The following is an 18,931-nucleotide window of genomic DNA, read 5'->3' as shown; positions in this document are numbered from 1 at the left end:
ATAAACCTGCTTAATACTCCCACTGCATGTGCAATGTCTGGTCTAGTACAGACCATTGCTTACATCAGGCTACCGACTGCACTTGCATATGGAACACGGGACATATCCTCTTCCTCTTCTTCTGTCTTGGGACACTATTCAGTAGATAACTTTACACCTACAGGAATAGGAACCTTCACTGTTTACTATCTTGCATATTAAACCTCTGCAATATTGTCTCGACATACTTCCTCTGGTTTAACCAGAGCTTCCTCTTTGCTCGATCTCTTTTAATTTCCATGCCCAAAATATAGTTTGCAGCACCAAGATCTTTCATGTCGAATTTGGAGGACAATTGGGTCTTCAAATCCTGGATAATTTCTTTGTAATTTCCAACCATCAACATATCATCCACATACAAGACCAAATAAATAACACGGTCACTAATTAATTTAAAATACATACAATGATCTTCTTTGCGTCTAGTGAAGCCAAGTCCCCGTATAAATGTATCAAATTTCTGATACCACATCCTTGGTCACTGTTTTAACCCATACAGAGACTTCTTTAACTTGCATACAAGTTATTTCTTACCCTTCACCGCAAAGCCTTCAATTTGCTTCATGTGGATCTCCTCTTCCAGATCCCCGTGAAGAAATGTTGTCTTCACATCCATCTATTCTACATCAAAATCAAAAGCAGCAGCAACAAATAAAAGTAATCTAATAGAAGCTACCTTGGCAATAGGAGAAAAAATATCACCAAAATCAATTCCTGGCACCTGGGAATAACCTTTTTCTACCAACCGAGCTTTGTATTTCTCCACCTTTCCTTATGCATTTGTCTTCTTCTTGGACACCCACTTGCTGCCAATGGGTTTCCTTCCAGCTGACAACTTCACCAAATCCCAAGCCTCATTTTTGTGCAAAGATGCCATTTCATCAACCATGGCCTCTTTCTAGAGTTTTCCATCCTCTGAATCTACTGCTTCCTTCATGGTTCTGAGATCATCATCAGTAATAGATAAAGCAAAATTTGAACAGAAAGAAGATGGACTATACCTTTATGGCTACCTTCTTTCTCGAACTGATCTTCTCACACTCGGAGTTTGTGGCTCTTCATCTTCTGATTCCTCCTCTGTTGTAGAGTCTGATTCTTCCTCCTTTAGCTCAAACTCTATCTTCTCAGGTTCCTTTGGTTCGACTTCATGTTTAATAACATCTTTCACCTCTCTGAACACGACATCTCGGCTGTACACAAACTTCCTTGTGACTGGGTTCCAAAGCTTATAACCCTTTAAACCATCCTTATACCCAATAAAGATGCACTTTTCAGATTGACTATCCAACTTGGTTCGTTTCTCCTTTGGAACATGTACATATGCATCACATCCAAATACCCTCAAATGTGAAAGAGAGGGTTTCTTACCAGTCCATACCTCTTGTGGAGTCTTATCCTCCAACACTGATGAAGGTGATCTATTGACCAGGTAACATGCTATCTCCACCGCCTCTGCCTAGAATTCCTGTCCTAACCCGGCACCATTGAGCATGCTTCTTTCCCTTTCCATCAACGTCTTGTTCATTCTTTTTGTAACTCCATTTTGCTGAGGTGTATATGGAATAGTCTTTTGCCATGATATACCACACTTCTTACAAAATTCTTCAAATTCCTTTATGTAAAACTCTCCACCATTATCTGTTCTCAGCACCTTTATCTTCTTCTCTGTCTGGTTTTCCACCAGAGCCTTAAATTCTTTAAACCTGTCAAAGACTTCAGATTTCTTCTTAAGGAAATATATCCATGTATTCCTTGAGAAGTCATCTATAAATTATACATAGTACATAGAATTACCCGGTGATGGAACCTTCACAGGTCCAAAAACATCACTGTGCACAAGCTCTAATATCTATTTCACCCTCTTACCACCAGAGGGGAAACTCACCCGATTCTGCTTCTCATATACACAATTTTCACAGAAATCAAAATTCAGAGAGCCATTACTCATACCTTCTACCATACCTTTACCATGAAGTATTCAAAGGCCCTTCTCTCCAATATGTCCAAGCCTTTGATGCCACAACATGGTCTTCTCTCCAGAGACCACTAGATTTTCTGCTCCACTTTCAGGAACCACAAAACTGTTGCACCCATCAACAACAATGCTACCTTGCAGCTTGTATAGAGTTCCAATCCGAACTCCCTGAATCAATACCAATGCTCCCCGAACCATCTTGCTGGCATCCTTCTCAAACGCTATTTTTACACCTGCATCATCCAACTTGCTTAAAGAAATCAAATTTATGGCCAATGCAAGAATATGTAGAACACCCGAAAGTGTTTTAACCCTTCCACCTTGCAACTTCAACTTTACTTTTCCACGACCAACGATTCTAGCCTTCCTATCATCCCCTAAGAAGACATCACCACCATCGTATTTCTCATACTTGCAGAATCACTCTCTATGGGGAGTCAAGTGAAAGGATGCACCTGAGTCAATCAACCATGCCTCATGATCTACATGTGTACTTGAAGAAGCCAAGTACACATCCCCACCTTCATCTTAGGTGGTTTTCGCCTCTACAGAAGTAGCATCATCAGATCCCTTTCCTTTTTTAAGAGCTTTAGATTTACATTCCCTTTTGTAGTGCTCTTCCTTTCCACATTTCCAGCACACCACCTTTACAGGTTTTCCTGGAGATTTAGATCTCCCTCTAGATTTAGACCTCCCACTCGATGACTTATTTTTGTTTCTGTTTTTGGACCGTCCTCGTACAAACAAGGCATCACCATTCTGGCTCTCCATATTTTTCTGTCTCATTTCCTCCGTCAGTAAGGATGAGACTATTTCATCAAACTACAAGGCAGTTGCATTGCTACCTATTGCAATAACCAGACTATCCCACGAATTTGGTAGAGAACACAACAAACTGATGCACTTATCTTCATCTGAAATTTTAATATCAACAGACAATAATTGACTTACCACAGTATTAAATGCATTCAGATGCTCTGTCACCGAGTCTCCATCTTTCATCCTCAGGTTATACAACTTTTTCCATAGGAACAGTTTATTCACCAGAGACTTAGATTGGTATAAAGTCCCTAACTTGTCCCACAGTCTTCACCGTTGCTTCCCTTGATACATTCAACAATAATGAGACACACAATCGTATTATGCTCTTTGCATTCCGATCCAACTTCTTCTATTCTTCATCGGACACTCCCGTTGGTTTAGTACTTGGATCTACCATGATCCACTGATCTTTATCCACCAATAGATCCTCCATCTTGAGTTTCCATAACTCAAAACTCTGACCATTAAATTTCTCAATCTCTATCTTTCCACTGCTCGCCATCTTCTTTCACCACCAGAATCGATCCCGCAGATCTCCCACTGAACAAGGTCTACCACACACTCGAGTGAAACCCCTCAGCAGCAAAGGCGTCCCCTTGAAGCCAAAACAACTCTGATACCAAATGTAGGTTTTAACCCCGTATAGAAATTACCTGCATACGAATTCTAAAAACACAGAAAATAAACAATGCGAGAGCATAACACATAAAACACATATACACAAAGATTTTTCCCTGGACCCTAAAACTGGGACTACTAGCTTGATTTTTCATTATGTTCCTTTAAATGTTACAATACATATTTATACATGCTGAAGCATCCAATACCATGGATGGAAAACCATCGCGTCCAAAACCATAGACCGAAAATTATCACGTCCAAAACCATGGAACGAAAACCATCGTGTCCAAAACCATGGACCGAAAACCATCGCGTCCAAAACCATGTGCGAAAATCATGCACAAAACCCATAGAGTGGGGTTACTTGCACCCCTCAAACCCCCTGTGACCCCCCCCGCTACGCAATCGATGCAACGAAGGGGGGGCTCCGCCCCCCTCCTAACCCCCCGGTTAACCATATGGGCTAATTGTGGAAAGAATATAACAAAACCCAACAATTATGTCTTCGCCTATAGAAAATATGTCCCTTCCTGTAACAAACCTTTAACACCACTTTAATTCATCAGTTTTGATCCCCACTGCAACTATGAATTAGTCTAGATGAATAATGACCCCTAGCTATGATTTTATGATCAGGGGAAGCTCCTAAGCCACTCCAACCCTTCCTTTTATTCACTGCAAAAACATAGTAGACTTAGTTTCTTTATCATAAGTATGATGCAAGTAGGTTACTGATTTACAAGCAAGTGTGAACTAGGTAGATGGTACATGAAATTATGATTGGTAGTTTGATGAATTATGCAAGATAAAATAACTTTCTTTCTACAAGTAGATTAACCTTTGTCCTTTCATAAATTGATTAGTTAGCATTTACAAGTTGAGCAAGTAGCATTTCCATTTCGTACAAATAGAGTAATAATTATTTTTTTGCAATTATTTTAGGCTTGTATTTCATGATATTCACTCCATTACATCAGATCAACAAAAGAACGAAACATTGTATGCTGCACATATAGTGTCGATACCTGTTAAGTTTGTACAAATCCCGGGTTGATAATTAAAGTTGGTAGCCATGGGAGTTGCAACATTCTTGTTGCAATATTGAGGCTCATCACTTTTTGGCATCGTTACCGAGGACGTGTCAAAGTATGAATTGTTTTCTTCCCTAGTTGATTCATTTATTTTACTTTCTGTAAAAACACAAAAAATTGCATTAGGAAACTTTCATTTCAAAAACATAAAATTGCATTGCATTAGCATTTTCATTCGAAAAAAAATTCCAACACCAACCCCACCCATTTGATCACATGGTGCAGTAAGAGTCACATCACCATCCAATTTTGCAGGTAGAAGAAGAGGAGGTGACAAAGAAGGTAGAAGAAATGGATGGAGATGATGACAATGAAGAATATCCTCTTGGATTTCCGATTCAAGATACTGATATCATTGTTCATATGAAGAACATCCCTCCATAGTTTCTTCCCAACTTCCATAGTATGAGGTTAGAGGATCCAAAAACCTTTCTCTTTGAATTTGAAATCCTTTGTAGATCTTATGGTTACTTACTAAACACTAAAAAGTTGAGATTGTTTCCGGAAACATTGAAGGGTAGAGCTCTTAAATGGTTCATGAGTTTAGGGACTAATTTAATAAGATCATGGAAAGATATGCAAAAGATTTTTCTAGAAAAAATAAAAAGACCACGATCTCAAGGAAGAAATATTTAGAATGAATAAAAAAGAAGACGAGAGCTGTGAGGATTTAATATAGAGGTTCATGTATAATGTTAAGAGGGAAAAATTACGTCATTTAGGATATGACACACTAAAAACCCTCTTACTTAGAACTATTAGGGATGAGTGGATTGATCTTCATGATCTCATGAGTAGAGGTAATGTATACCAATTATCATTTGAAGAAATTTGTGAAACATGCAAACACATATCAAGAGGAATCGAAAGAGTAAGTAAATCAACATCAAGATTGGTAAGTCAAGCTAAACTTGGAAATTTATTTGATGGCTTTAAGACATAAATTCTTAGCAATCTAAGAAAACAAGTAAAAATGTTAAGAATGCAAGATGAGGAAAAAGAAGATGTTGATATTTGTGTTTTCCATGCAGAATCACATGTTGTTAAATATTGCCCATCATTACCAAGGTTGAAGGAAGATTACTAAGAGGACAATGAGGCAAGTCAATCACCAAAGAAACTATGTTATGTAGCTCCAAGAGGATCATGGAAGCCTAGTCAACCTGGTATGATGTAAGAACCTAATTCACAATTTCAAGTTTATGCACATACATCTCAAAGTATTGGAACACACCCTTTCCTTGACAAACTTGGCCATCTCAACCCCAAAACCAATCTTGGCAACAAGGTTGGCAAGAACCTTATGGGAGAAATCTACAATATCCTCAATATCCTCCATACCCAACTCCATGTTATCCCTACCATCCACCTCCACCACAACCACAACCCCAACCATATCCATTTGAAAGATCCACTCCCACTCAACTACTTGTACCACCATTTCCAAACCCACACAAGGAACTAACTCAACTCGCTTACAATGTTGAGGTACAACACTTCCTAACATCTCCTCTTGATCTCAATAGTATTCATCTTAGCTTAGGACGAGAATTGTAAAAAAGCGATTCTCGTAATGCCATTGAAGGACAACTGCAGAAAAAAAATATTCAAATGAGAAGACCAAAGAATAATGGGCTACACTTGATGAAGAGAAGACATCAGAATTAGATATTGAGAGAGTTGCCTCATGTTTACCATCATATCCTCCATGTGTTCAAGAGAATAATCTACAAAAAGAGGAAGATTTAAATGTCATGATAAAAGAAGACATGAAGAATGATCTAGATGAGTAAGTGAACCAAGGTATCAAATCTATATTAAGGTTTGGTTCCAGAAAATCGACAAGATGGAGCATCACTCTCTTCTTCAACTGTGCTTGATATTGTTAAAGTCAAAGCATTTGGTCTCTGACATTTAGGTACATGTCAAAGCATATATTTCAAGCCTACACACCAGTTTATCTGTCATCTTGATGTGCACATGGCTCCATTGGAAGTATTCCTATACTTGAAAGAGATTTTGTTTTTTCAAGTAGAGTAGGATAAAAAAAAAGAAAAAAAAAAGAGGAAAAAAATAAAATCTTAGGTGAAAACCTCATTTGAGGCCCCTGAAATTGGCTCATTGATTGAAAAACTCCATGAGGCAGTCAATGGGTTGGAAAAAGTAGAAAAAAAGAGAAAAATAAAAGATCCTAGGTGAAAACATTCTTTGGGGTGCCTAAGAAGACCTACTAGTTGAAAACCTTATTGAGGCAGCTCGTAGGCCTAAAAGAAAAAGATGAAAAAGATGAAAAGAAAAAAAATTATTTTCTCCATGTATCTCTCTCTCTGATGAATGCAGGTGCTCTCCAACTTTGTAAGCAACAAGAACAATTTAGCACCAAAAGGAAAAAATTGACCAAAAGTCTAGTCAAGGAAGTCAAACTTGGGATTTCTCCTCCTTTGTCCAAATGCTCCAACAAGACCAAGGCCATGCCAATCCATCACCCTCATCTATTTCCACCATCCGCCGATAATTCCCAAGCATTTCCCATTCATTTTCCTCAATGTCCTAAAATGCTACATGAGGGCTCTGTTTTGCTACAGAGACCAAAATACCCAGAGCATAAAATTGTTTTTATCATATCTGAAAACTATGCATCCATTTTTTGAGATTTTTAATGGGGAGTTGCATATGGATGATGGTAACATGCTCAAGAAATTTCAGCAAATTCCAATGCACACTTTTCAAGAAATTTACCTCCATCACCTACAACCATTTTTAATTTTTCTCGAGATGTGTGCATCCATTAGCCAAGATTTTTATGGGTAGATACATAAGGATGATGGCAACATGCTCAAAACATTTTAGGTCAATCTAGTCTACTGTTTGAGAGATATGGATAAAACAATTATGCTATAGGAGGCTACCTTGAAATGCTATAGGAGGGACCATAATTGCTACAGGAGGCATATCTGATTGGAGAAAGAGGCCAAAAGGTCATGTATTCTTTAGGAAATGTTGAGATAGGTCCACCATATCCTCATCATTCATTTTCCACACCACTTGACCTCTTCTCCACTCTCATTTTCATCCCTGTCCATGAAAAATTTCCATTTTCACCCCTTCTTTCATTACTTTCACCACAACCAAGGTTTTTGATCCTTTTTAGTAGATTGATCATGAATTATCAGTGTTTTGGAAGCATTATCTGGACGATGAACCACACTGGTTGGTTTGAAATGCGTCGACAAATGAAATATCATGTGATTTACACTGAACAAACTCTCTCATAAACTTGATATGGATCATAGAAGCCTCAATTCAACAAGAATATTGTTGTCATAGAAGGGTTTCTATCACTGCTACAGGAAGAACTACATTTGTGTAGTAGTCTGCAATTACCTTACAAAACCACAATTGATAGCACTAGAATGAAGAACCAATAATCTTGAAGACATCAGAGAATGATTTTGATCTATTATGGTTGTGTTTTAAGCTAACCTGATGTGTCATATTTATACATGATGATTTGGTCAAAGATGCTAGTTTGACTTGTTGTGACAAGAAGTAAACAGGATTGTGAGTGTACCTTATTGACGAGATACCAATGAGGTATGATTTGAATTTATTTTGAATCTAATGGGAGTTATGTGCTTGGTATAGGACACACGGAAATTCTCGGTTGGGTGGTTGAAACCGACTGCAAGTATTAGCAATAACAACAAAAGGAATTGGAACATGCAAAATTATGTTGGTAAAGCACTTCAGTTGCAGGGCCATTGTGGGACACTGGTACCCATTCGTGACCATTGATTGTCATGAGCATGCTATGACCAGTATGATGATTTTAAGGCAGGGATATGCCTTGGTTTTTGTATCTTCTGATGTGAGGAAGCCTTGCCAAGGGATGGACTGCCCAGGATGTGGGCGCCAGTGGAACTTGGAAGGTGTGTGAATGCATGAAAGGGGATGACTGGATTTCCTAAGGGATTGTGTATCAGAGAAGGGAAGACCGGGGATGGATTTGTTTTGGTCATTAGCATTTCTATATGGAATCAGATGCACATTGGAAGTGCACCCTAGAACAATGAGCCAGTAACTGTTCACTGAGAGGACTGGTGGCACGGGATTATAGTGTTGGACATTGGATGTAGATTTGATTTTGCAGTGGATTTTGGACTTCTTGGAAAGGAGGTGAATCCTGGTATTACTTCGAGGGTGGAGGTGTGCACCTCTGGATTCCCTTGTTGTGTATGTGGGCATCATATCCTTTTTATTTGTTGGTTGAGAAAATGTGCATGTGTGTATTATTATAAACACTGTATCGAGCTGGATTTATAAAGGTCCATAAACAGTATGGCTATTTGTTGGTTGAAGAAAATGTGTATGTGTATATGTGGTTATTGTAAATACCGTAATGAGCTGTGTTATAAAGCTCCAGTAAATGGTATGTTTTTCATGTTTCAATAGTTGTCATTATAAATATTGCAACGCGCTGTGTTATAATGATCCATGGGAAATATGTTTTGTTTTCAACAGTCTTGTTGGTTATAGGTGTCATTGAACACCAAGGACGATGTTCCCCAAAGGGGGAGGGTTCTGTAACAACCCTAGTGAAAATTCCATGTAAACAATATATAAGACCATAGTCATTGGGACACATATTCCAAGATGAATGGTGGGGAAAACATCCTAGTGGGTGTTGATTTGGTTTAATGGCTAAGGAAATTGGCAAAGGAAATGGAAAAGGCTTTGCAAAGGCATGATGCATTATTTGGCATTTTATTTATGAAAATAATGGAAATTAGGAGAAAAGGAAGGTGAAAGGTCATAGGTTGCATGTGAGGAGGAAAATGAAGGAAAATAATGGAAAATGAAGAAAATAGAGACCTCATTAATAAAAAGTCTTCTGAGGATCAGTGGGCAGGACTTGACCAATTTAGTTTTGGAGCTCTCTCATTATTCTCTCTCTCTCTCTCTCTCTCATACTCTTGGATACTTAGAGTTTTATTAGAGCACTCTTGGATGGTGTGGCATACTTGGAGTTTTGGAGAAAGAAGGCAAATGAAGAGCAGGAAAGCGTAAGAGGGCATCGGTATTAGCATCTACAACGGGTTTTTCTTGCACGTATCGAGTTGCATGTATTTTTTCCTCACTACACTAGTAAAAAATGATGAAATTAGTAACTAGGTGACTAAAAAAGTTAGTCACCACAATTATTTCAAGTGAATTACTACTAATTTTGAGCAATTTTAAGTGACCGAACTAAAAATGACTAACTTAAATGACTAATTTAGTCTAGGGATAAAATATACGACTAGACAATAAGTCACTAAACTAAACATGACTAACTTAAATGACTAATTTAGTCTAGGATTAAAATATATGACTAGATAATAAGTGACAAAATTAATAATGATTAACGTAAATGACTATTATAGCCCAAGAATAAAAATATGACCAAATAAAAAGTACAACAAGGATATGAATTAGTCATTTATGTTAGTAATTTTTAATTGTGTCACTTTAGAAATGGAAAATTGCAATTTTGATACTGAAGTGTTACATTTCACTATAGGGGTCTCTGAATCCATCTGCAGTGTTAAAATTTAGAGACAAAGGCATCTCTGAATCCATATACAATGTTAAAATTATGAATACCCTTTTGTCTCTAAATTTTAACACTGCAGATGGATTCAAAGACCCCCTTCTTTGAATCCATATGCAGTGTTAAATTTAGAGACAAAGGGGTCTCTAAGTCCATCTGCAATGTTAAAATTTAGAGACCCTCGTCTACAATGTTAAAATTTAGGTAGATAGATTCAACGACCCCCTTAAAGGGGTCCATGAATCCATCTATAATACTAAAATTATAACACTTTTATACAATCACTACTAAACCAACATAAAAGTTGCTATTAAAATGATTAACCACAACACATATTAACATACTCAATATCCTTGTCATAAATAGAAAAATATATATATATATATATATATATATATATATATATATATATATATATATATATATATATATATATATATATGGGTTTCTTCTCAATGACTATCATGACCACCACATTTTCACTATAATTTAGTTTTTAACAATTCAATATATAAATATACATAGAATGTTAGGAGATTATCGGCAAATCATTCTATATTTCCTTGCAGGGTTTTATTGTTTGAACCTCTCAGACCTAAACTCCCTCTTGAGGACATTCTTAGATAGTGTATTGGCTCATTTTCCACTATCAATGATCCTGTAGGGACATTTCCATTCTCTTCCTCCTTGATGTCTGCCTATATCTCTGTTATGGGTGGAGGGTTTCCCCCTTCCCCCTCTCATTCCTCTCCTACTTTTGGTGATGCGTAGCATTTTATCTTGTTATTTTTAGGGCCATGTTCAGTAGTTTAGTTTATGTTATTTTATGTTTGACCTCTTAGAGATTAGCTTATAGGAGTTGCTCTGGCACTCCTACAGTCTGTCACCATTGATTGTACCTTTGCATCCCATTGACATACCCTTTTTGTCATTCATGGACATTAATAAAATAACATGAATTCCCAGGTATAACCTAATAACTTCCTGAATGGAATTCCCAGGTGTAACCTAGCAACTTCCTAAAACCAAATTATGAATAATAACCTAACAACTTCTTGGAAATGCAAACTAACAATTGTTGGAATTAACATATTATACTTTTAGCTAGTGATTTGATATTGTGGGGACTATGTTTCCCTATAATCTGGGTGCCATGTGTCAACCTGACTATTGTTTGGGAATTCCACCCTAGAATTGGCGTGCTGTAGAATTAAGAATAATTCTGCAGCTACCCTAAGGAAGTGATTCTGGAGATTCTGCAACCGTCTTTAATCATTCTCCATAAGGAATTATGTGGTAGGTGTTAATTCTACACAAAATGTTAATGAACACTGGTAGCCTTCAACAGATCATAATTGGTGAGAACTAAGAAATTTCATTCAAAATATTCATAGAGGCCGTCAAATACATTAATTTGCAAAGAATTACTTATTTAAATCCAAATTTCTATAATAATGTGGTTAAGCAATATAGAAAATTGGATGTGTTAGGTTTTTTATACTCATGAAAATGTCAGTGGAAGATGAGAAAACCAAGACATTTATGACGTTCAACATCACCCCCAAACTGAAGGAATTGTACACCCTTGTGCAATAAAGTCATCCATGTCATTCTTATTTAATTTCCTTGAAATCATAAATTTCAAATGGGTTTGTGCATTTTTTATTTTATGATAGCCCACGATTGATTCAATTTACTCCAATTGTTCATGTTCACTTTTTGCATTTATTGGACCATTGCTCTTCCAGTTCAAAATTGGATATCATAGCAAGGGAAATCTAAATCCAAGTCCTATCCAATGTATTTAAAGATGCTTTTCAAGTGTAAAGGTGAGTCCTGAATATAGATGGTTTGTGATTTGGAATTAAGTCGGGTTCCATTCTCTTCAATTCTTATGTAAGTTCATTCTTTCTCATTTGGGAATTCATAGCATGGCCACTTCAGGTATCAACAAAGGCTTTGAAATGCTCTAATAATTGTTGCTATCCCATTACCCATTGGGTCTAAGAATGTGAAGCATTTCAGTATGATGGGGCACGATCTTTGCTCAGACAAGCAACTCAACCTTGGATATATAGCCCCACAATTCTTCAAACCTTTGAATTTAATTCTACATAGTAGAGATAAATTCTTTAAAATACCATCCTCCATAAAAGGATGAGGAGACCATCTTATGAGCTTACGCAGGACATAATTTTGTAAATATAACTCGCATTCTAAGTTCTGCCTCTTAGGAATGCCTATGAAATATATAGAAAATACTTGGTTCATCCACATTAACAATTGGTAGATTTGAAGCATTCCTCTCTAGTAAAATTTGAACCATTGCTCCTTAAAATATAAGGCATACACTTTGGCAGGTGGCCTACATTTTATCTCAAGCCCTGATTTTGGCCATCCAAATTGATTCCTTTGATTTGAAACACAATTTGAGAGCACACTTACATTCAATAGCTAAAGCTCGTGGTTGGTGTGACGTACTAAACCACATGCCCCTCTTGAATGGTAAGCTAGAGCAACATAACTCCCATGTCTATCGAATGTATGAAGGTGCCTATTTGTAGTTGATATACCTTTTGGAATCAATTGCAACTAATTAAGGAATGGTTCCTTTAATGCAAAGCATGAGGGTGTAAGCATCACATGAAGAAGATTCTAAGTAATTGTTGTAAGCATCACAGGAATAAGATTCTACGTAAGCTTCTCATGAGGTTAGAAAGTTACTATCCAAGTGTTTAAGCATTCACGTTAAATTTGTTCGGGAGGACCTAGAATTTTCAGGCTGGAGAATTTATGTTGCATTAATGGAGGCATTCAAAAAGGTTCATTTTTGTTCAGTTCATGTCCAAAAAAATTGATAGCAGGATCCCTTTACCTCCAAAACTCTTACACCTGCAGGATTATATATGGGATTTGGATAGAATGAGGCATGTTGGCTGTTACAATATTACATGTTCACAAAAACATTTATGTGTAGTTATGCATCATTATCACTGGGTATTAGGTGTTAAAAAATTCAATACATTTTGGATGAAATACCTATTTTGAATGCCCCAATCTGGCATTTTGGTGAAGGGTCCATATCCACTTGTAGTTAGTCTCGAATTTGATCCCTGTAGTGCATGTGCATTGCTACAACTTTATATACAACTCCATGGATTGAACTTCTACCAATAACATGGGTACTTTGTTGAATGCTCTGCTCTGACATTCTAGTTAAGAACTCATATCTACAGTTACGGTGCTAGTACATTGCTACAATGCCACATACAACTCCATGGATTGAATTTCTACCAATGATGTGGGTATCCCATATCCATAGTGGGTCTTAATTCTTTAGTACAAAGGGTACATTCAACATTGTAATTGAATGATGACAAGCACAGATTAAGGGGGGATAAGTTTGCATTGAAAGCTTTTGGAGTGCTCTGGAGTGATTCCATGCAGTTCACTTACATGTACGCCCATTGGTGGTAATCAATACTAAGAATTATTACAGAAGAATGTATATCTATAAAAGTTTCAAGAGTTTTGTGTGTAACAATGGCAATCCAAATGTCCAATTACTTTCCTTTGTTCCATCCATATTTGAGCACTTGAAACATGTTATATAATTGATAGCACAGTGGCTACAATTGTTACCCATAAATGACATTCAGGACATTATGAGGGCAAGCATGCATCATAGAAATTCTCATTGAGATGCAAATGCATAGAAGAGAGCACAATATTCTTGCACGAATACAACTGTTCTTATTAATGTGCATGAAATTAGAGAATGAATCTATTTCATTATTTCAAGCTCTAATGTTTTCATTTTGAATCAAAATATGTTTTTATTTGTATTACATTATGAGGGATTACCCAAGCTTTGTTAATCTGGAAACTGGCTTCGAGATGCAAGTCCCTAGGTTCGGTTGGGTTGATGTGATAAGCATCTTCTATGAGGTCCAACACTAACATTTTCTTTTGTATATTTCATCAAGTAATTGTTGTAAGTTCGACACCTTACTATGTGGGTGTCTCTATAATATAGGTATTGAATTTTTTTATTATCCTTAGCCAGTATTGTAGATGAATTGTTGTCCCAAGGTTATCATCCTTTCCCTTAACCAATATGGAGCTACACCAAGTTGGCACAATATCATGTCCTATTATTTTGTTCTATGCACTATTCTCTCTGCTGTTATGTTCTCTGTTCTTTTGCCATGTATGTTCTCTCTTATTAGAAGGCAAAGTCAACTTCATTTTTAATATCTTCAGTATCTTCATCCTCCCCCCTATTGGCATACTACATAATATTGGACTATTGTTGAAGGATCAATGCTTGCTAGTAAGGACGGTGTTGAAAGACTTTGGTCCTCATTTTGATCGAATCATTGTCCCATGTTCATCATCATTTACCTTAAACAATCTAGATGGCCACACTAAGCTAGCACAATTAGACAGATAAGATAAGATAAATGTATTAGTGGTTGAGTTATTTCAATGAAAGGTTTCAAATTCCCTAATTTTTCTTTTTCCCACTCTTATAAGCAAGAGCTAGGTTGCATCTCATTTTACTTTTGGCATACCTTGTTAAGTGTCAAAACTGATTATTTGTTTATGTTTCAAAGGGTCTTCCTGGAGGGGAATCCATACATCCTTGGAATCACAATGATTGTTTCATTTCTTCATTCCATCTTTGATTAAATTTTTGCATTCAAAAATGGTAAGTTGGGCCTTTTTACTACTTGCTTTTCAATGTGGGTTTATTCAGTTGTATTAACTATATTATAATATTTGCCATTTTTTTGTGATATTGTTGCTTATTGGTTACATATATTCAATTTTGGAACAAGAACAAGTCAATGGAGGTCAGTGGTGTGGGTGTTAGCGAATTCTTCCTTTGTTGTAGCCCTTTCTCTAGCCTGTTGATTCTCTTCAGTTATATGTTTATCTGTTGGTTTCTTTATGATGTCCGTGTGGTGGAAACTAAGTATTGGATGGAACAAGGCATTTTCCTGAATGTTTCTCATATAGAGTAGAGGGTCATGGATGAAGTCTTTAGATCTGAAATTGCAAGGGTGTAACAACAAAACACACAAGAATACAATAGAGCTGATATGCTCTATTAAAATGAAAGTTCCAACTAATAGCTTTGATGGAAGAATGTATAGATTTTAACGAGGGAAATTAGCTGCATGATGAATGAAAACATGATTTTTAACAAGGGAAACCAATAGTTTTGCAATGGAGGGAAAATTAGTTTTTAACAAGGGTAGAAATTCATTTTCAAAAGTTAGAGCTTATCAAGGTCAAGGGTTTATAAATAGGTGTGCATTAACCTCTTGTTGTTGAATCAGAAATGATTTGGTTAGTAAATCAGCTTATCACATTTTTTTTGCCTCTCCATTCTATGTCATTGTAAGTGCTAGATGAGTCATAATACCCATGCTAGTTTTTTTCCAACTCAATTAGTATGAATTTCCATTTTCTCAATTTTATAGTTGCTATAAGGCACAAGAGTTGAGATGTCTATGACCAATGCTTTTTTGGATTTGACCCAACTGGCAGAGGAAGTCTTAAATGCTTTCCTAATTTTTCTGGTGCTTATTTTTCAAACATTTTATCATTTTGACTTGTTAAGTTGTTAATCAAATGATGTTATCCTTGCTTTTGTATTTGCAGTTACATCATGTGGGAAAGAAATCACAACCCTGAACTTGTTAAGGGAGAATAAAGACAAATTTGACCTTGTGATAAGTGATGTCTATATGCCTGACATGGATGGATTCAATTTGTTGGAACTTGTGGGACTAGAAATGGACCTTTCTATTATCAGTAAGTGTAGCAGTTCATTTGGTAGACCTAGAAGTTTGATTGCTTCTAGTTTTGTGTTACTTCTTTTGTTTATTAATTCCCTTAAAAGGTTTATGGCAGCTAAAATATGGCATGTATTGATGGAATGATCCAAGCCAATTTATTTTTGGTAGAACAAGGACTAGAAGTAGTGAAGAAAGGTAAAGGATTCACACTAACTTGCAATGTAGAAAACTGCTACCTAAGTACAACAGTCTGAACTTATCTTTTTTACTTTTGGAACCTTAAGCTCTAGATAAAGAAACATGTTTCATATAAAGTAGGAATTGCCAAGATAACTTATGTGCTACATGTTCCATGGTCTTTTATAACTGAATTGGGGTTGGTATTGAAGTTAGGGGCATTTAGAGAGGATAGCTTGCAATTTTCAATTATTATAAGGAGCAATATTTTCCTACTTTAATTGTCACTTACCTTGTACTGGAAGCCTACATAAGTGATCCTCTCCCCAATCGAATGGGTAGATATTAAAGAAAAATTGAGTGTATATTATTTAAGTCGTAAAGACTTCCCAGGATGGAGGAATTAATCAAAGAACCACCACCCATGAATTGCAATATAATTTTCTTGACTGTGGCTATGATTACTATGAACATGGCACTGGAACTGTACGTTGATTTATGGATTCTCGTAGTGTGTTGTTCTACTAAATTGTTGTCTTTTGTATGATACAATGATGTCAACAAATGTCGAAACAAGTGTTGTGATGAAGGGGATAACTCATGAGGCTTGTGATTACCTGATGAAGCCTGTCAGACTTGAAGAAATAAAGAATATTTGGCAGCATGTTGTGAGAAAAAAAGACGAAAAAGAGCAAGGATCATGACAAATTAGACCATGGAGATGCAAATGACAAGTTTAGTCATGGACCAGAGGATGGAGAACATGGGTCTAGTTCCAATGATGGAACATATTGTAGTTGGAAGCTTAACAGGAAGAGAAAAGAACAAAATGATGATGAGGATGAACATGATATGGAAAACCCTTCAACATAAAAAAAACCAAGAGTTGTTTGGTCAGTGGAGTTGCATCAACAATTTGTCAATGTTGTTAATACATTGGGAATAAACAGTAAGAAACCTTCCTATTTAGAATTTTAACTTTGAAAATTTATCTTTTCAATGTATGACCATTGACATAACGAGTTACTTGTTACCAGAATGAATTTCTTTGCTACTCATTTCCTCTAGAAGAAATTTCTATTCATTTTAATTGGAATGTAGTTCTATGTAAACAATGATTACATTTACAAGGAAATCAATTTTCTTTAGAGGATATTTTTTCATGATTATCTCTGAATAATAGGATTTTTTCAAAGGTATTTTGATGTTGATATGATTTCTTTGTGGTATGAAAGTCGTTCCAAAGTAAATATTGGAGCTTATGAATGTTCAAGGATTGACACGAGAAAATGTTGCAAGCCATCTACAGGTGTAGTTAAGTTTCTACCATATTTTTTACATATCTAAAACTAAGTCATCTTTCATGCTTAGATTTTGGATTTCAATCTCTAGATATGTTGCAATCTTTTTTTTTTATGATTTTGTTGTTTCTACAGGTCTCTTTGATCTCTAATTTAAATATGTGTATAGCTTGATTAAATAGAATAGTCACACGTGACACACATATTTGATTGAATTGATTAACATTAAAGCTTGTTTTTTGATGGTGTGTATTTTCTTTTTTGAATAATCTATAGAAATATAGAATGTACTTGAAAAGGCTTAGTGGCGTGGCTAGTCAGTAGGGTAGCATGGGCAATGCATTTGGAGGAGGCAGAGAATCTTTGTTTGCTTCTCTTTTCCAAGTGGATGGAATTGGTGATTTGCAAGTTCTTGATTTATTTGGAAAACTTTGTGTTCGTGCTCTTAAATCATTGCAAGTGGGGGTTATGTGTAGATTAAATGGTTTAGTAGGCTTGGGTTTTTCAGGTCTAAACCCCTCTGGAATTATCCAATTTGCCTCTCTTCCTAGCCTTGGGAGAAATAAAAGAATTGGAAGGTCTCAAGGAATTTCACCTGTAAACAATCCAAGACTACATTTCCTTTTTTATCAACTCGATTACAACAAAAACAAAAAATTACTAGACTTAGAGATATAATTTCTCCTGTGGACGATCTTGAAGGATTTCGAACAATGTAGCGGTAGCTGACAGCTACAAAGAGTCTTCTTGTTGGCCTGGGTGGAGGTAGCAGTGGAAACATCTCAGTGAATTTAACAAATAATGATTTGGTGTTGCAATTGATGTAACAATAGAAACAAAAGCATGGAAGGGGTTTGACCACCTTAACCACTGAAAGAATTGTTGGTCAAAGATTGGGGGAAAGTGATATTAACATGGTAATCTCTTCTCAACTACCTAATACTAATGTAAATAATGGCAACTCGAGTAATGGTGCAACAATATCAGGGTTATCAACAAATGCATGTTCAATGGGTGGTCCTCTAAGTAGTACATGTTTAGGTGTGAAAAATTTAAGGGAAATCCTTTTAAATGCATCACATGTTGATTGTATGTGAATGAAAGTTTTTTTCTCTTCCTGTTAGTTCCCTTGTAGGGCCTAACCCTCATAATCTTAACCCAACAAAACATATCTTCCTATCCTCTATTAATGCAGTGAATAGCAACATTAGGAACATAAGTGAAGTTGTGCCATCTAACAATAGAAGACCTAAGCTTCCAATTCTTCGTAAGTCACTTCCTGCCCAATGAAGAAATCCATCCTTTCACTCTCGCTGCTACCCTTTCACTCTCGCCTTTACCTTAGATAGGTCTGGCTGGCTTTCTGGCTTGTGCCTCTTAGACAGGATATGAATCAGATTGTAAACAAGACATGCAAAATCATAATAAGTATTTGGGAAAAATCTCAAATCCTTTGTTAAGTACAAAGTTGAGCCGAGCATCTCTTCTTAACCAGAAAGTTGTGGGAA

At 36.3% G+C, this 18,931-nt stretch overlaps 1 pseudogene; it reads left to right on the top strand.

Moving 5' to 3' along the window:
- The window catches only part of LOC149229308 (two-component response regulator ORR21-like), a 55,193-nt pseudogene extending 37,446 nt beyond the window's left edge, over positions 1-17,747 (top strand).
- Positions 17,748-18,931: the final 1,184 nt, after the last annotated feature.

The sequence above is a fragment of the Pinus tabuliformis genome, chromosome J (genome assembly GCF_031772625.1).
Source record: "Pinus tabuliformis cultivar Carrire ecotype Pingquan chromosome J, CPIR1, whole genome shotgun sequence".
Classification (NCBI taxonomy): domain Eukaryota; kingdom Viridiplantae; phylum Streptophyta; class Pinopsida; order Pinales; family Pinaceae; genus Pinus; species Pinus tabuliformis.
The sequence above is the reverse complement of the archived record's forward strand: the minus strand, read 5'-3'. Positions and strand labels throughout refer to the sequence as shown.